The following is a 21,489-nucleotide window of genomic DNA, read 5'->3' on the forward strand; positions in this document are numbered from 1 at the left end:
TTAAATGGTTTCCTAAATATGCCTAGCATCAATATAGAGTATCTGCAACTTTACAAGAATCTAAATACATTATCCAAAATATCAGATAAAATTAAGTAGAGTAATCAATTTGTAATAATGAGTATAATTCTCTTTCATTGAAACGAATATAGTTGAATTGGAAGTAATAAAAAGTGAAAGTAAAAACATGACAGAGAGAGATGCCATGGGATTGTAATCAGATAAGGCTACGGCGGTAAAAGGACTTTATTTGACTATTTGTAAGTTGGTAAGACTCTTAATAAGTAATATTATACGGATGTCATGTCAAATTTAAAATTTCTGAGTTTAAATATAATGATAATAACAAATGATTAAATTATAAACAAGTTAAAATAAATTGAATGTAATATATGAAATATAGGTTCAATATTTATTTGATATGATAAAAGAATATGAAAACCAACAAATATCTATATTATATTTTAGGAGTACTTCTTCTATATTATTTAAATGGAATAAGTACTCGTATATTATTATTTTCTTATTAAAAGAAATAAGTACTCTTATATTATAAAAAAAAATTCTATGTTCTTTTTATCTTTTTAGGGTGGGTTTGGCAAAAAGGAAACTTTTTTCATCTCTTTTTAAAATATATAGTTATATTCTTTATAAGATAATGAACTCTAACTAATTCTTTTTGGAAAATAGGACTCTGTTTGTGAAATAGTGGAAAACGTTTTTCTAAAAATAATATTTGCTCCCTCTCCTCTGTGAGATTGTACAAATAATTTTAGTGAATATTACAAGCCTATGAATTTCAACACTAAGTACATAGCAAAAATTCCATTGAAATGAAAGAACTTGAATTTAATCTTTGTTTGGAGAAAAAAAGAATTATTTGGAAAATGTTGTAAAGAGAGGTATTATGTAAAAGTTTTTCTTTGATTTTGTAAAAATATGATTTTAATAGAATTGGTGGTAATCAAAGAATGAAAGGACACATCCTTTTATTTAAAAGACATGTCTTTTTTTTAAGAAAACACATTATTTCATTTAAATACTAGTTAATTATTAAATCTGAACAACATATCAAAATTCCTCACTTGTTTAGATATAAATTAGGATACAACGATCAAGTTATGTTTATGTTGAAAAGAACCTGATCCTTATGAACAGGCCAATAGAAAATGATTTGGAACAGAAAACTTTTTGGATAGTCGTCACCTAAAAAATTCTAGTTAGGAGAGCCTCAAATGAAATCTAGGCTAGATGAGGTTTAGGGTCATTCAGGAATGGGGTGGGGTGTTATGTTGAGGTTTCAAGTCAGTACTTTCTCGGTACGATTGAACTAGCCTTTTGACTAGATGATAGCCAAGACATGAAGAGTCCATAAGGCCTTTCAAAATCGAATTTGGGTTAGTAGAATCTCCGGAATTTATTTTGGCATGAATGGTATATGTCGGGTTGTCAAGGGAAAAGGTTGTGTTTGTAAAAATGGCCTTTTCCAGACTTTAGAGTTTCTAAACTTCATCGAGCCAACTATAGAAAGAGGCGCCCCGCTATAACTGTAACACTCCGAAAATTTTTAAGCTAAGACTTGAGCCGTTCTTCGTAGTGAATGAGATTTTATCAAGGAATTAAAAATTTCTTAAGTGTTAAGGTCGCTAGATGTAGTACCTTAAGTTCTAGAAGAACTAAATTGGAAATATCAAAAATCTGAAATATGGAGAGTTAAGTTAAGTATGAATTTTGGGTTAACTTAAAACGACCATAACTCCTAGCATAGGATGAGTTAGGTGTGCTAAACGATACCTTAGGAAATATCTTTGAATTATCTTTCAAACTCCACCGAGTTTTCTAAGTTTCGAGTCGGATGAGTGTGTGATAGCCTTTTGAAGTTAGGTTGTACAGTTAAGGAAAGTTAGTCAAAAATAGTGTAGTGTATTTTGGTCTTTTCCTTACCCAGTCAGATTTTATTTGTTTTTAGTAAGGTTTTAAGGGTTTAATCCTATTAGGTTCAGTTTTATAATCCTAATATACGCCTATGGTTTTAGTTGAGAGTTCAAGAAGAGAAAAGAAGAGAAAAGAGGAGAAAAGAGGAGAGGATCAAGCGTTCGTCTAGATTCTTGCGTCTTGTAACCGAATTTTTGCCATGGATCAAATCCCTAAGATGTATGCAAGCTTACATAGTGTTGTGTTAGTTCTCCCACACACCAATCATGTTATTTTCAGCGAAATATCATTTTTGAAGTTGAAAACTAGAGTTCTTGAAGTTCATTCTAAATCTTGTTGTGTTGGGATTTTGATGATTTATTGAGATGAATTGAGTAATTTCAGTGTTGTTTTCAGTTGATTTGAGTTTTATTAAGTTAAGCAATTGAATCCAAGTGATTGGGGAAGAAACCATTCGATTTTAGGCGAGTTAGGATGAGAAAACAAGCAAGGAAGTTTGGTAGATTTTTCTGGGTTGGAGCCTGGCGCGATGATCCTGCCAGAGCGCCCCAAACCCCCCTTTGCACTTTATGGGCTGACTCCCCATGCCACCCATATCCCCAGGGTTGCCTTCCCCATCTAGTTTGCCTCCGGTTGCTCCTTTTGAGTTCGTTTAAAGTGCACTTTCACTCCCTTTTGATTCTAACTACTCTAAGCTACTTCTAAACACCTCAAATCATTCCTAACATGATCATAACCTTGAATTCATAACTCAAATTTAAGGTAGAGTTGAGAGTTAAGTTTGGATAATTCTTTCGAATATTCTAAGAAAGTCTCGTTGAGTCCTTTTGTAGAGTCTTCTACAACTTCTAGTAACTTGTTTCAACACTCAAGCAAGTGAGTATGAGGACAAGTTACTAGAAGTTGAAACTTTTGTAGTTCATGAACCAAAAGTCTTGAATTCATAATTTACATCCAAGAGAGAGTTAAGACTAGAGTTCAAGAAAACTTTTAAGTTCAAGTGTGAATCCTTGAGGTAATCCATTGATTTGAACTAAGTTTTGAGGAAGCAAGTAAGAGAATGGGAAGATTTTTATACATTAGTTCCATCTAATTACTTAGACCTTTGAGTAAAGTTTTTCATGCCCATAACTTTTGCATGAATTCCACTAATTGTGTATCATTTAGAGAAGTAGTATCTCCAAGTTCTAAATCTTGAGTATTGAGTTCATTGTTCCGTTCGATATTATATTCCTAATCACGGGACTATTACATGTTACCCATGAAGTCCTCGAGTTGAGTAGTCATGCCCATAACTCCGCATGAACCCTATAACTCGAACAATCTTGAGATAAGAAGTGTCTTTGAGTTCTCGAGTTGATTAGTTCATGCTCGTAATTCCGCCTGAACCCTCTAAGTTGAAAATTATTAAATCATCCATAAACATGAGATCATGAACCTTGAATCCATACTTCAATTCAAGGAAAGTTAAGAGTCAAGTCTAGAAGTTAAGAAGCAAGTCAAAGCAAAGTTTATCAAGTTCACAAGAGTTTTTAAAAAATGTTTTAACTTTGTTTTAAGACTTAAAGTTCAAGTTGAGTAAAGAGTAATGAGTAAATGTGTAGTTCATTCTTCAAATGTATATAGAGACTAAGTATTCCCAAAGAGATTTAAAATGTTTTCATATTTAAATAAGAACGGAAACTTAGATTGCCAAAAAGTCTTCAGACTAGTTTTTAGAAAAGAGTAATAACTTTCTAAATGAAGAAACAAGGGAAACTGAGATTTCCAAGATAGCCTTTGAGCTTAGTTTTTTAGCACTAATCTCAAATGACAGAAGAAGTATGTTTTTAAAACATAAGAGATGGTATATTTTTGGGAATAGTATTGAACACTGAATTAGGGGCGAGCATGAGTTCAGATAACTCTTGTCTCCATAAAACCATGTGGCCACCATGTGTAGAAAAGGGTCATACATTTTAGATGAATCATTTTCATAATAAACTAGTTGATCCACTAAGTTAAGTTAGTTCTTATACTGATGGCAAGGTATAGGATGGTCCTTGGCAGCGTGAGGTAAAATATTGTATCACTATTATAGCTCTTAAGTGATGATTGTCGGTTAAAGAAATGTCTAGAAAAATTATATTACTTTATTATATAAGAAAAGTTAAGTTTGTTATTGCATTTTCATTAAGAACTAAGTTGATTTTAAGGTTTTATAAAGTTTTCTATATATTGCATGTGTATTCTGAGTTAAGAACCTAGAGTCGAATATCATATCTTTGAAGTTGAGTATCTTATCTTTGAGTTGAGTATCTAATCTCTGAGTGAGCATCTTATCTTTGAGTACTTATGAGTTGAGTAAGTTTCAGTAGCTTTGAGTATCCTTGAATATTCCTTGAGTTGCGTAAGTTTGAAAAGAGTAAGTATATTTCCATTTTTATCAAGTTCAAGCTTATGTTATGCTTTAGAATTCCCTTTACATGCTCGTACATTCCATGTCCCGATCCAATTGGCCCGAATATTTTCATGATGCACACACTGGTATTTAGGATCTTCAACAGGAACTTCATTGATAAATCAGAGAGTTCGAGTTAGCTATGATGAGACTCCTTGCTTTTAGAAGATTTCATTTACTATTTAATTTAATCAGGATGTCGTGGGTCTTGTCCCGACTTCAATCATTATCAATTAGAGGCTTCATAGATAGTCAATATAGTTGAGGAGTCTATATTAATCATTTATTTTATAAATGTTTTAAAGACTTAAGTTTTCTATTTTATGGCAAATTGAACATATTATATTATTCGAGTTTTCTTTTAAGTTAAAGTTTTGTATTTCAGTTTCACTAATTTTATAGTTTTAAGGTTTTGCATGCTTAAGTTAGTCTTCCGCTTGTAGGCAGCAAGGATGAGGGTTCGCTTGGGGACCAACACCGGTTCTTGAGTGTCGGCCATGTCCAGGGTGTAGACTCGGATCATGACAAACTTGGTAGCAGAGCACATAATTTAAGTGTCCTAGGTATCTATGAAGCCGTGTCAAGTAGGATCTTGTTTATGGTTGTGAGAGCCCACTTCTATAAATGAGGGACTACACACATTTAAGAAAACTTTCCCTTCTTTTTATACTCTCAATCGTGCAATAGAGCTATGTTATAGATATCTACTCTAACTCGTGCATTCTCAGATTCGTTAGACTATCCATCATACTAGAGGTGGTTGAAAAGTGAAGTGTAAAGATCCTTATGGATGAGTTTTTCTTACCAAGAGTCTTGGGAAAGTCATGAGACTTCAGAGGGACTTGAAGAATTCCAAGAGTAAGTTAAGTGTCCAGTTTCAGAGTAATGCCTTCATATGAATTGTTCATTTGAGTTAAAAGCAAGTTGTACTCTTTTCCTAAGCCTTTTTTCAGCTGGGATCCTTATGAGAAAGTGTGTTTAAATCTTGGATAAGATTTGCACTCGAAAAAGTAGCATGAGTTATGAGATGATGACAGTAGTAGTGAAAGAGCCTAGAGTTAGACGAAAGTATGTAGAGGCTTAGTAATCCTAGAAAGGGAGATATTGTTTTGAAGAAGCTATGTATGTTACTATAGTTGTGCACCTAATAAGATAATAATGAAAAGCGTTCCTTTAGGGGGTTGACTAAGAAGTGGTGAGTGGTGAAGATTTCATCATAGGAGGTAAAGTTTATTGTAGATAGAAAAGAGTTTAGGGTGATGTGTCATTGTGTTAGTAATGACCAAGTGTAAGTATTCAATAGAAGAGCAAAAGTATTCATAAAGTGATAGATCTAATCTAGGATTATAAATTTTGAAAGGAGAACCTCATGGTATTCAGAGGATTACAGATTAATTGAGAGATAATGGGCAGTAAGTGAGTAAGTAGTACTTAAGTTGTGAAGTGGAATATGATGGTAACTCGAGCATGCAGGTTGAGAGGTAAGGATTGACTAACTGTCATGAGGTCCTAGCAGTTATGTGTTTTTAAATTGTCATACTAGTATTGAGGTATAGTATAGTATGCGAGAAATCATATTAATATTTGAGTTAATTAATAAACATTAAGCTTGAATTTGAGATGAGTGTCGTCATCAAATAACGACAACAGGAGGTGATGATGTTAGTCTTAAGATTTGATCGGGAAGACATGAAGAAATTGAGATGTTAGATACAATGAGTATAAGTGGTATAAGTGAGAGACCCTAACCTTTAAATAAGAGCAGCAAATTGTGGCTTAGTCACGAGAGTAACAAAAACATTAAGAGGTGTGCCGAGATGGTATGTTCCCGGTTGAGGTTCCTATTTAAGTTATGATTTTCCATGTGTGACTAGCTAGCATAATTGAGCTGTTAATATGGAATATGTCCATACCTTTCAAATGATAGCTATAGACCTAAGGGGAGATGATAAGATGAGAAAGCAAGGCAAGTGGTGAGAATAAGATAGTAATGAGTTCCAAAGTGATTGAAAGGATAAGGTTTTACTATGAGAAATAGTTAAATATGAGAGCCCTTAGTTGGTTCCAAAGGAGGGTTGGTAGGAGATCATGGAGTTGTTAGAATACTAAGCTTGAATGTGGTGGTAAAGAGTAATAGTTTGAGATCAGATTCCCTATAGAGAAGAATAGAATCCGAACTTAAGGATTTGCTTATGCTTGAATATATTGAAAGTGTACCATTAGAATCAGATCTTGGTAAGAATAATCCCATTCCATATCTAAATCAGTTTTCATTCAAGGATGAATGATGCTAAGAGGGAGACAATGTAAACCCCTGGATTTTTGAGCTAAGACAGAGATGCCCAAGAAATATGGGTAAAATAATGACGGTAGGGAAATTGAAAAAAAAAAGATTTGAAAATCAAAAAATATTCCTAATAAATCTTTAAAAAATTTAGTACATAGGCTTTTATATTTTTTCAAAATAAGTCAAATAGGGAGTGCCACATGTTAATTTTACGTTGGTCTGAAGTTGTATAAACAGTCCTTCACGCGCCCATATTCGTGACAACATGAGTGGTGTTAAAATTAGTCAAAAGGGTATATTTATTGTGGATTTAGATGTTTTCGTGAGGTAAGAGGACACCCACAAAGTTAAGATGTCTTTTTGAAAATTCGAAACAACTTCAGTGAAGACTTTATGTCTTTGTGATCTTAATTGAATATATTATTTGTTGTTATATATGTAGTATTCTAATTATTTGTATACTTAACAATTTATAAAATTGCATACATATTAAAACTATTAGTACGCCCTAAGCCTACACTTTGGACATGGCTGACACTTGAGAACCATTGTTAGACCCAAGTGAACTCTTGGTCTAGCTTAACTCTTAAAGGAAGACTTACTCATAATAGTAGTACTTTATAAAGTAAATTGTAACTCAAATGATTAAATTAGAATGTTTTATAAATAAACATTCAACTAGCCAAAGTAGCAACTCAAGTCTTAACATAACCTAATGAAAATGAAAGACTCATGAACTAAAAATATCTAACTATCAATGAATCCTCTAATTACTAAGATGGACGTCGGGTGAAGACCCACAACATCCTCATAAACAAAGAATGATAAAGCAAATAAAAGAGATCCTTTGAAAGCAAGGAGGCTCACCAACAACTCTAAAGCTCAACTGGATCAACATAATGTTGGATGGTTGTCACATCCTGAAATCACACCCCAGAACATAGGGTCAATCTCGGATTGCAACCGGTATACTTGACCTCTCGGAGGTCTTGTACAAGCCCTTACATATCATTCATCGCATATACATAATGAAAAGTAGTGCGGAATTAAAACTTTTCACAAAACATTTAATAGTCTTTAAAAACTCTTCATATAAAATTATAGGAAATACTAAGTCTCATATAATCAAACTTAAGACACAATAATACTTTTGGGACACAACCCATACACAATACTAATATAGAAATACTTAGTCTATTAGAATACTTTGAAACAAAAGACATCCATATATGCCCTAGGAGCTCCAATAAACACCTTCAAAGCCAATTGTGCAATGTCTAGATAGCGTCCCATACCACCACCTAAACCTCATAGAACTTCTCTAATGCTAGTAGGTATTCCATATGATGAGAATAGGCAATAACCTACATAGACCATGAGAGCAAAGCATGGAATCCAAAGTTCTAACCAACTCCGATGAGGGTGTTGTACTTGCTAATGGTAGAACTTGGACACATCCTATGTAGGCACATGGTTAAGGAATATGAAGGGCATGCTTTTTAATCTAGTCTCATTCTTTAACTAGAACTACTTCCCTTACTATACTCACTCGGTGCTAGCCTTTGTTCTCATAGAGTAATTTACACTTAAGGTTCATATAAAAGGGTTCCATATCAAGTTCATAACCCAATCACATTTCCCCTACCAAAAAAGGTCCACTAGCAACCTCACAATGGCGCCATGAAGCTCATCTTGACTTTCCTAAGGATTAATATGATGTTGTTACAACCAATTAACCTTAAGTTTATCATTCCTTTTCTTGAAGAATACCATTTACTGCTTTCGACTTCAACATTCATAACCTTACCACTAGGTTCAAGGTTTCACATAAAAAGACCATCTTTACATCATTTAAGGTCACATGTCATTAATACATTCAAGACTAAGAGACTTTAGCATCCTAAGTCAAGACATCACATATTCAACATTCATACATGTATCAAGTAAGGGACACAAGTCAACCAAGACAAGACACCACATACTTCACTTTAACACATATTACATGTCATTCTAGAAACACATAGAATTAGTCATTTTCATCTTTAAGTCATCCTATACAATATCATGCCATCATAAATATGACCATCATAGACTCATATAATCAAGTAGGGATAAGCATACATCAACCCTAAGACTATACACAAAAACCATAGTCATAGTCTAACATGATCGCCTAAATAACATCAATAGAAACATATACTTTCACATTACTTATCATGTAGGTAGATATTATCATACTTCAAATAATCAACTACACAAATAACCACATTACTTCAAGTATTTGCGGACAAGTCTATGATCATCATATTACTTAAAATAAAACCGACAAGACCACATCAATTTGCAAGTAAAGCACATAACACTGCCACCATAAGTGGACCATACCAATCACAATACAATTAAAGTCTAAAATGCCTAAAAATAAAGGAAATAGGGCATAGTACCACCTCTCCATCCTTCATACCTCAATCCAATACCAAATTAATCAATTCGATATCATAAGACCCTTACCAATGGCCATGAACAATAATGCAATGCACTTATAACAATAATCAATGAAACTAAATTAATCAATTCGATTTCATAAGACCCTTACCAATGACCATGAACAATAATGCAATGCAATTATAACAATAATCAATGGAACTAGGTCAATTCACTACATATTCATCAATCTAATGCGACCTAGATATCAATTGAACACAATTCTTGCATCATTAGATAACCCATATGAATCTACACTAGAATTCATTAACATTAAGTCAATATCAAGTAACTCATAACTTAGTCAAAAACTAAGGTTCATCCAATTCATGGGTTCATAGGTTAATTTAGTTAAATTTATCTAATTAATGACAATTCAATCCAAAATCCATGTTTATAGAAGAACCCATGCATAGATCATGAAATTGGACAATTCAACTTTGAAAACTTTAGAAAACATCTTTGAAAGATGGGCTCCTTGATGAAGAGAGTTTCAAGGATAAAAAACCGTACCTCAATGAAGCTAATTCTTCAATTGGATGAAGAATCTCCACTCAATTCTCCAATCCAAGACCATCCTTGAGTTTTTGCTCCAATGGAGTTCTAGGGAATTTCTAAGGGAATTTGAGTTTTGATTTTGAAGAATGAAATCTTTTAAGTGTTTTAGGCTTATAAAGATACTTTAAATACCCAAAAGAACCTTAAGGAACCGACAATACTCTTATTTGGAAGTGGGATGAATTTACAAGTTCACCCCTCACTTGGCAGTGAACTGCACATAGGGACACAGACCCATCGATGGTTGCCCATCGACGACCCGTCCCTTGACCAACAGACCGTCCTGTTGGTCCGTGGTCTGGGACTGAGGCTTGTCCTTGGCTTCCTTCCCCACACTCCTAAGTGTACATCGACGGAGTATTACCAACGGGGCGTCAACTGACCCACTGGGCGTCGATTGCCATCCGTTGGTTGGGCTGTCTCGGACAGTCTTGGCACCAACTTTGGGTCCTTCCTCAAGGACCCTTGGATGGTCCTTGGGGATGTTTTCCCGAAAGTTTCCAACCCAAAGATGCTCGTATATGAGTTTATCACCTCTCACGTGAATTTCACCCAAAACAAACACGTAAAACTCGACGAAACATGCCTAGACACACAAGGTCTTTTCAAGGCAAACCTTTTGAACGTTCTTGGACGTTTGACCTCAAAACTTCACGAAACTTGACACACTACCTATATAAACTATAATAACTCACTTAAGGACCTTATAAACTCATGAATACACATAAACACATAAAACCACATATGAGACATATAGATGGCTTAGTCGTCGAACGTCTTAGTCGTCCCTTGACGTTTGACTTCCAATGCACCTAAAATCTTAGACACTGCCTCGATACCATGTATTATTCCATTTTAGGACCTTATAACACCATGACCAACATGTTAGGCTCTAGTTCCCTAAGTCATTTTCGAGATCTTCATTCTCTCCCACTTAGACAACATTCATCCTCGAGTGACACTTGTCACTCTCCGAACACATCCAAGAGTAGAAATTCAACTAGCAGCTCTTAACCATACCATATTACACATAATAAAGAATAAAACATCAATTTCACATTATCTAGAGGTTGACAACACAACAAGAGACTAGAAGACATTTCTATAACTCATCATGCTACAAAAATCACATTCTACATTCCAAATAGCAAAAACTCATTTTATATTCAAAATCATACTCATATACATCATTTCTAACCACATTTCAACAAGTTTAGACCAAAGAATGAATTAGTCAAATTTTGAAAAATTACACAGTGAGCAGGCAGTACCTTATAGTGATTTTGGATAGTTTTTCAAAGATGCAACTTTTAGCCAATTCATGATAGAAACATACTAATATTTAAGGTAAAATTATATAAACACATGTTACAACATAATCATAACCTTATAAAACGCACAATGCAAGGAATCAATGAAATTCAATTTCAACAAAACTCCCAAACATCATGCACATGCAACATGCTTCTATGACTTTCTATCCCATCTACTAATCATACTTCCCCACTTAGAAGGAACTCATATCTCTTAAAAGAATAAACTATTACTTACCAACATCATCATAATCATTCTCATACGACTTTGATCCTCTTGCCCGGAGTGCATAGAAACGAGCCTTTGCCTTTGGAATATCCTCCTTTGGAACAATAGGAGCATCTTTCTTAACCTCTCTTCCTCTAGAAGTAATGTTAGGAAAATCTCTCACTTTATGTTCTTCCTTACTTCAACTATAGCAACTCCCGGTACCCGTTAGACACTCACCATAATGCCTCTTTCCACAAGTGACACATGTAGGTTTTCTATATTGAGAACCACCTCCTTTCACCAATTTCACCTTAACACTCCTAGGTTCTTCTTGAGTTTGAGCCTTCTTTTTGAACCTAGTTTGATCTTGGTCACCAGAAACACTCCTTTTCAAGTTTCTAGACATCCTTCTAAGTTTAGACTCTTCAATTGATTGGTCATAAACCATGAGTCTAGCTAAGGTCATATCATCATGTAACATCGCCGTATGACATTCCTCCCTCACTAGATCGGCGACACCCGTAAAAAAATGACTCATTTCATCCTTTGGATTAGACACAAGGGATGGGACATATGTATATAACATAGAGAACTCCAAAGAGTATTCCTCTATGCTCATCCTCTCTGGGGGAAAGTATTTTCGAAAAAAGTTTCCTTAAATTCTTCCCACTTGATAGGGTCCGACTCCACCGGCCTGTTGCCTTCCATTAAGTGTACCACACTTGAGCAACCTCCATCAATTTATACGAAGCTAACTCTTCCTTCTCACTAGATGTAACTCCCATAACACTCAACACCTTGTACACTCCATCTAGGAACTCTTGGGGATCCTCCCCCACCTTAGAGACAAGAAAGATAGGAGAACTCATCCTCACAAAGTCTCTCAACCTAGATGTCATAGTGCTCTCCACAACATTCACCCTAGGCACCATACTCAAATTCACTTGAGTAGTCACGGCTCGGGCTAAAGCAAGCAAAGCCTCTCTAATATCACTATTACTCAACTCCGGGGAAACCACTGGAACATCATTCTCTCACATCACAATAGGTACTTGGTCACCTTGAGCATCTTGAGGAACTTGCTCAACTTGGTGAGGAATCTCCTGTTGAACATCATTCTTCTCAACTCTCCTAGCCGAAGTCCTCCTTGTATTCATCTTCCTAGAAACACAAGAAAAAACCATAAGAAAATAGTACTCATAACTTTTACTCTACGGCACAACATAGGAGTGGAAAATAAAGGGAACTCTATCGTCCTATAGCCTCTCACCCATAGATGTGTCGCGACTCACACCGATGGTTAAGACTCTACTAGACGTTACTTGATGAGACTTTTTGATTCCTAATACTACTTTCATAACCTGGCTCAGATATCAAACTTGTCACATCCCAAAACCACACCCTAGAATATAAGGTCAATCTCGAATTGCAACCGGCATACTTGACCTCTCGGAGGTCCTGTACAAGACCTTACATATCATTCGTCGCATATACATAATGAAAAGTAGTGCGGACTTAAAACTTTTCACAAAACATTTTACAGACTTTAAAAACTCTTTCATATAAAATCATAGGAAATACTAAGTCTCAATCTCATCAAATTTAAGACACAAGAATACTTTTGGGACACAACCCATACACAATACTAATATAGAAATACTTAGTCTATTACAATACTTTGAAATAAAAGACATCCATATATGCCCTCGAGTCAATTGAGGACATATTTCAACTTCACTTGAATGATGTCACGATCCAAGTATTTCTTCCCAAATGCTCCTCACCTACCAACAACTATAGAGAAAAATAAAAGCATGGAATTAGTACAACCACATGTACTAAGTATGGCATAATGGATAAAAATGATGAAAATGGTCATTTATTAGAAATATGTATCTTTTGACTTAAATAACATATATAATCATAAAAATAACATTTATCAACGTAGAACACATAAAGGAAACACTTTAAACAATTTATCATATTTTTGAAGCGACTTTATTGTAGCTTCACTTCACTATGCAGTGAAGTTCTACACTGTTATAGTGAAGTTACTTCCCTTCACTCAAGACATCTTCTAGTATGTAATTATCCCACTAAAAGCTATCCAAAGGCTCACTTAAGCAACACAAAGAGAGACCGCCCATACACCCTCTATAATCATGCCTAAACGACCCTCAAGACTACTCATAATGAGACACATATACATTTACAAGACACCATAAACACATAACATGTAAAATATGACATTTCCCTTACCAAGACTATCAAAAGACTTACTTAAGTAAATCAAGAAGATAACGTCCTTGATTGAACTTTTCAAGGCTATCTAACTAATCCTTAAGACTACCTAAGTTTAGATCATGTCCATATAATCAACCGTTTTCCCTAACTAGAGTCATTCTTAAGTCTCATCTAGGTAAGATACGAAGTGACCATTCCTATACCCCCTTCACACCTTAACTAGACATCCCTTAATTACTCTAGATAAGTACTTATTCATTTAAAAACTTTCTTACTTAATTACATTCATTAGTTCATTCAAGTAATGGTCTTGGCCAAGACTTAGGAACTCCAATTAATACCTTCAAAGCCTATTGTGCAATGTCTAGATAGCGTCCCATACCACCACCTAAGCCTCATAGAACCTCTCTAATGCTAGTAGTTATTCCATATGATGAGAATAGACAATAACCAACATAGACCATGATAGCAAAGCATGGAATTCGAAGTTCTAACTTATTCTGATGAGGGTGTTCTACTTTCCAATGATAGAACATAGACACATCCCATGTAGGCACATGGTTAAGGAATATGAAGGGCATGCTTTGTAATCTAGTCTCACTCTTTAACTAGAACTACTTCCCTTACCATATTCATTCGGTGCTAGCCTTTGTTCTCATAGAGTAATTTACATTTAAGGTTCATATAAAAGGGTTCCATATCAAATTCATAATCCAATCACATTTACCCTACCAAAGAAAGGTCCACTAGGGCTACCTCACAATGGCGACAAGAAGCTCATCATGACTTTCCTAAGGATAAATATGATGTTGTTCCAGCCAATTAACCCTAACTCCATCATTCTTTTTCTTGAAGGATACTATAACGGCTTTATAACCTTACTACTAGTTTCAAGGTTTCACATAAAAGACCCTCTTAACATCATTTAAGGTCACATGTCATTAATACATTCAAGACTAAGAGACTTTAGCATCCTAAGTCAACACATCACATATTCAACATTCATACATGTATCAAGGGACACGAGTCAACCAAGACAAGACACCACATACTTCACTTTAACACATATTACATGTCATTCTAGAAACACATAGAATTAGTCATTTTCATCTTTAAGTCATCCTATACACTATCATGCCATCATCAATATGACCATGATAGACTCATATAATCAAGTAGGAATAAGCATACATCAACCCTAAGACTATACACACAAACCATAGTCATAGTCTAACATCATCACCTAAATAACATCAATAGAAGAACACATATACTTTCACATTACTTATCATGTAGGTAGATATTATCATACTTCACATAATCAACTAAACAAATAACCACATTACTTCAAGTAGTTGCCGACAAGGCCATGATCATCATATTACTTAAACTAACGCTGACAAGGACACATCAATTGCAACTAAAGCACATAACACTGCCACCATAAGTGGACCATACAAATTACAATACAATTGAAGTCTAAAATACCAAAAAATAAAGTAAATAGGGCAGCATACAGATATACCGTGGTTTCACGGTATTTTTAATGCTTTTTCCTTAAGTTTAGTGTGTGTCTAAAAGCCTTTTTGTATTGATTTTTATGTAAGTTTCCCTTTATTTGCAGAAATCTGTCTAAGGATGAATGCGGAAGTTTTTGAGCAATAAATGTAGAAAAGTTACCACCTACGGAGCTTGTGACGGTCCGTCGTGCCTGTGACGGTCCGTAGGTGGCCTCGTTGTGAAGCTACTGAAGGAAGATGGGGAAGTCTGACCAAGTGTGGGGTTAAGAAGTGCATAACAGACCGTCATAGCCACGACGGTCCGTCCTGCTGGTTCGTCATGATGATCAGAGAAGTAGTCCAAGTACCCGAATTCCAAGAGTGTAAGTGTTATGGAACGGAGACCCTCGACGGACCGTCGTGCTTGGAATGGTCCGTCATACCTGTCATCGAGGGGAATAAAAAAAGCAGAAGGATTTTCAAAGTATGGGACGACGGAGGCCATGATGGCCCATCGTGACCACGACAGCCCGTCACGAGGTCCGTCGACCCAGCTGTATTTTGACAGATTTTCATCAATTAGAGTCCTTCTTTTATTAGGTATTTGTTTTTTATAAATAGATGTAAAAACCTTATTTTTGGGGTTAGAATCTTGGTTATTAGACACTTTCATGTTAGATTCTTTGTTAGTAGATTATTTTGGATATTAGACTCTGGATTGTTACACTTTTCTCGGGAGTTGATTGTTGGTGATTTTCTCGATTAATCAAGTAAGTTTCTGGATTTTATTCTTTCTCATTGAAGTAGGTGAATAAATTCTTATATTATATATATAAATATTGTGATTATGACTATGGGTAACTATACTCCATAACTAGGGTTGTGGGAACCATAGGAGAATAATGAGGTAAAACCTAACTAAAAGAACAATTCTAGAATAGTGTCTTGCATGTATTTATAATTCTTTCGCTAAGAAGTCTTTTAACGGATGGCCAACGTTAGAACTTGCCTTAATGCTACTTGCCGGACCAAGGAGGTAGATAATAGGAAAAGAATTATCAACATAGATTTAGTGTATATTATCTAATAGGCTAGTATTGATTGGTACGAGGTAATAACTTAGTCAAATATCGAATGCAATGCTTAATATGAGTTAAAGGTAAGGGTTAGTATAGCAATACACGTAGCTGGACAAAGGTGCGGAGTGAAATTTTCTAGATGCCGGACAAGGATCTAGAAATACATAAAGTATCACTTTGCATGCAAGATACTAGGAAAGAGTTGCTATAGTTAGAATTATCAAGTTAGGAACCTGTGGGGAACACGTAAACCTTAGTTACTTTTATTAATTGATTAAACTCCAACATTTGAATCTGTTAGGTGTCTACTTTAATTTAGTTATTTGCATTCATTTAGAAATAACCCCCCCCCCCCTTTTTATTTTCTTTGTTTTCTAAGGAAATAATTGACTAAATAATAGTAATAATAGATTGAAGTTAAGTCTGAACTATTTTCCTCGAGGGATTGATCCCAACCTGATTTGTTGGGTTCTTTACTTGATACAACCGCTTTACTTCTCAAACAAGAAGTAAGTTTGAGCGTATCAAATTTTGGCGCCGCTGCCGGGGAAAGTAGCTTTTAAATTAACTTAAACTTATTACTAAAGTTTAGTCAATATTTTCTTAATTTTACTTTGTTTATTGTTTTTTATTTTTGCAGAACTATCTTCGTTGTATGCCAAATACACGGAGAGGAAGAGAACCTTTGTTTCCCTACGATCACGAATTAGAGCGTACACTATGCAACATGAATCGAAACTTGGGTATTAATGATGATGATCCAAACTAGAACATCCCAGCTTCGGTTGATGTTCATGGTCAGTTATTACCCGATGCTCCGGGTGAAAACCAACAGAGGGGACAAAATCCTGCTTCACGTCCTCAAGAATACTACAGAGGCTATGACAATATAGCAGACTCTGATGGGCCACTTGTCTTTCCCCCTCTACAACCAGGCCACACCTTTGTGGTAACTTTGTAGCCTGATGCAAATGCTCACTGCCAGATATTTGTTTTCAGGGTTACCTTCTGAGGACCCACATGCCCATATAGCTAAGGTAAGCTCAGTGTGTAAAAGTTGTGTACGGAGGCCTGATTTGGATTTGGATGTAATAGGGCTAAGAGTCTTTCCTCTCTCACTGACAGGAGAGGCTTCTATTTGGTTCACTGAGCTCCCTTATAACTCAATTTTCACTTGGAACCAACTAAGGGACGTTTTCTTAGCACACTACTATCCGGTCTCTAAGAAACTAAACCACAAAGACAGAGTGAACAACTTTGTGGCAATACCAGGAGAGTTAGTAAGTAGTTCTTAGGATAGATTCACCTCATTTTTGAGAAGCGTCCCCAATCACCGCATAGATGATGAGTCACTGAAGGAATACTTCTATCGGGGACAGGATAATAATAATAAAACGGTGTTGGATACTATAGCGGGTGGTTCTTATAGGGAGTGTCCTTATGCTGAGATTGCCGAAAAGTTAGAGAAAATCTCCCGGAACAATAAAGCTTGGAGTACTAGGAAGTCAGATACTGGGAGAAATACCTTTGCAGTGCAATCCACTCACAACCCAACCACAGATGAGATTCATGAAGAGATGGCTCAGATGAGAACTGAGCTTGGGTTGGTATTAAACATATCACTGGGGGTTCAGAAAAGATAAATGTAGTTAACTACTTGTCTAAACCACCACCACCAAATGATGAATGCTATTATGAGGAGAATTCCTATGCGGTAAATGAACATCCGGGGGGTTTTCGACCGAGTGCCCAAGGCTCAAATCAGGAGAATTGGCGCCAAGGTCAAGGAAACCAAGGTCGGATCTATGGTAACTATAACTGTGAGGGTCATTTTGTCCGAGATGGAAACTACAACCACAACAACATCAACAGGGGTAACTACGGTAATATAAATGATAGGAATGGGCCCTATATCCCTCCTCAAAATCGTGAAGTTACTCCTAGGGATGGTGGAGATTGTGTGGCGCTAGTCGAGGATATGTTGCAGAAAATGATGAGGAGGTTCAACGCTAATGATGAGGACATTAAAGAGTTAAGGAGTGATTTAGTGGGTATTGGGCAGAAAGTCGATACACATGCAAGATCGATTAAGTAGATTGAGTTGCAAATGGACCAATTATCTGCGACTGTGAACACACGGCAACCGGGCACTCTTCATAGAAACACTGTCCAAAATCCAAAAAATGACGGACACTGTATGGCAATCACTACTCGGGGTGGTAACTAGACCATAGGCCCACCTATGCCTTCTAAGGAGAAAAAGGTGACAAAAGATAATGATAAAGTGGTAGAGGTTAATGGTGAAGTAGAAGATAAAATTGGAAAAGATGCTGAATTGCCTACAAAGGTAATTCTCATTCCTAGACCCCCCCTTTCCTCAGAGATTAGTGAAAAGGACCGAAAATGGTAAATATCGGCGTTTTATAACAATGTTGAAGCAGCTTTGGATCAATGTCCCTTTGCTAGAAGCTTTAGAACAAATGCCCGGTTATGCCAAGTTTATGGAAGATCTGGTTACAAAGAAAAGATCGGTCACTTTCGAGGACGATGATAGAATGCAGCACTTAGTGCTATTGCTACAAGATCTCTCGTACAAAAGAAAGAAGATCCGGGTGCGTTCACTATTCCTTGTACAGTCGGGTCATTACATTTTGCGAAAGCATTATGTGATCTGGGGGCAAGCATAAATCTCATGCCCCTCTCGATTTTCAAGAAGTTGGGTTTGGGTGACCCAAAGCCCACTGCGATGCGGCTACTGATGGCCGATCGAACAGTGAAAAGGCCTATAGGGATACTCTACGATGTGCTAGTAAAAGTGGAGTCGTTCATATTTCCGGCAGATTTTGTTATTCTTGATTGTGAAGTCGATTTTGAAGTGCCTATTATTCTTAGAAGGCCATTCCTTGCTACGGATAGAGCCTTAGTTGATATGGAAAAGGGGCAGATGAAATTTTGGTTGAACAATGAAGAAGCGACCTTCAACATTTGTAGGTCCATGAGGCAGAGTGGTGAGCTCCAATCGGTATCTGCTATATCCTACAAAGAAAAGATGAAGGACCATGACCTAAAAAGTGAAAAACGAGAGTTTATGGTTGGGGATTTGGTGCTTTTAGACAATTCTAGGTTGCGTTGGTTTCCGGGCAAGCTCAAGTCCAAATGGACTGGCCCTTACTTGATTTCCCAACTATTCCTTCATGGAGCAGTTGAGTTAGAAACCAAGAGGGTGTGCGGTTTAAGGAAAATGGACAACGAATAAAACTCTATTTTGGGCATGCTGAATCGGTGAATGAAGTGATCGAGGCATACCATCTTGATGAAGGCTGAGTAATCAAGTGTCCTCAGTCGTGCCGCGACGTTAAATCAGGCGCTGGTTGGGAGGCAACCCAATACTTATAGTTTTTCTTTTTAGTAATGGTAGCATTTTCTACTAATGGGTTTTAAATTTGCAGGCAAATCACCAAGAAATTTTGCAGAAAATCACTCTGCAACAGTCAGTGACGGACACATCGACGGACCGTCACGCACGTGATGAACCATCGCATGAGTTCGTCGTGCCAGGTACGTCTTTCTTTTACTTTCAAAACTATGGCACACGTGACGGAACCAATGACGAACCATCGCATCTGCGACGGACCATCGTCGGGGACTCGTTGTGTCATTAATGAGTGTACCTGACCCGACCCGACCCGGTTGGGGTAATTATAAAAATTGGCAACTTTTAAAAACCCCACCCCTTCATTCCACCCATTTCCTTCCTTGTTTCACCCATATTCCCTCCCTTTTCAACTTCCAACTTCCTAACCCCCTTCTCTATCAACCGATCGTTTCCCCAAATTCCTTAATTCTGAATATCTCCTTTCTACTGGTCGGAGTCGGTTGCTGTGATTCTGTTCTTGATCACCAAGTACCTTCCTCGCTTGTTTTTCTCAAATTCTCAGGTATGTGTCTCTGATTTCTACCCATTTACATTGCATTTTTGTTTTTTTTAATTGGTATTAGCCTATTTCTTTTTGGTGGGTCTTCATGCTTTGATCAAATTTTGCCTGACCTAGTTTAAGAATCCTTAAATTGTATTGTTAAAACTCTAGAAATAGGTGCTTTTGCATTGCTAGTTTGCTAGGTCTTTGGGTTAGAGATATGTAGGTTAACACTAAAAATTCCATTTGAGTCATAGGGGATGATTGTGGCATCCCCAGTTCTGTCACTGCATGATAGAACGAGACCCCAATGATGGACCGTCGTACCCACGACGGACCGTCATAGGGTCCGTTGTAACACCCCCAACACCTCGCTGTCAAATTTTCTCCAAGTGTCAACCAACGGACAAATGCGACGGACCATCGTTACCACGACGGTCCGTCCTGAACAACTATTCTGGTTGTCAGAGACCCTATTCCTAAGGGTCTCCCACTTTTTCTAAGTGTCCTCTTACGGACATCTACGACGACCGTCATACCCTCGACGGTCTGTCCTGCACAACCGTCATGACGGTCAGAGACCCATCTCCTGAGGGTCTCCATACTTTTTCTAAGTGTCCTCTAACGGAAATCTACGACGGACCGTCATACCCTCGATGGTCTGTCCTGCACAACCGTCATGACGGTCAGAGACCCATCTCCTGAGGGTCTCCATACTTTTTCTAAGTTTCCTCAGATGGACATCTACGATGGACCGTCATACCCTCGACGGTCCGTCCTGCACAACCGTCTTGATGGTCAGAGACCCCTCTCCTTAGGGTCTCCACGACGGACATCGACGACGGACCGTCATTGTCACGACGGTCCATCCTGCTTATCCGTCATACTTGTCAGAGACTTTCCTTTAGGGGTCTCCACATCAACATAGTTGAAGTAAGACATTACGGACCCCATGACGGTCCGTCATACTCACGACGAGCCGTCACCTGGTCTGTCGTGTTTCACTGTTACTGCAGAAAAGTCATTACACCTTAGCTCTTATATTTATTTTATTTTGTTTTTGCTCATCTTGTTTGCTCCTTCTCGTATTAATATTGATTCTTTACAGGTACTATCTCTTATGGCACCAAAACAAGATCGAGTTTACGCACGTGGGCGACCAAAGTCTGACGCGCCCCGTCTGCCCGCCTGGTCATTGGCTCTGATGATGAGCGTGACCCCGAGTACGTTCCCCCAGGCACTGCCACTCCATCACGAGCTGCACGTGCTACCAGAGCTACGCCCAAAAAGGTGGCGTCCGGCGTAGTCACTGCCTCCTAGTCTGATGAGGAGCATACACTGACCGGCACACCTTCTAGGTTAGCTACTCATGAAAGAAGGAGCGTCTGTCTCCTTAGGAGTTTCGTGGTCGAACGAAGCCTCCGGGTCTGCTGAAGTCCCTGCATCCGCCACAGCTGCACAGTCTGCCTCGTCTGATGAGACTGACAGTTATGATTCCACTCTCGGCCCACCGACTCGTGCT

This window comes from Solanum pennellii, chromosome 5, assembly GCF_001406875.1.
Source record: "Solanum pennellii chromosome 5, SPENNV200".
NCBI classification, from domain to species: domain Eukaryota; kingdom Viridiplantae; phylum Streptophyta; class Magnoliopsida; order Solanales; family Solanaceae; genus Solanum; species Solanum pennellii.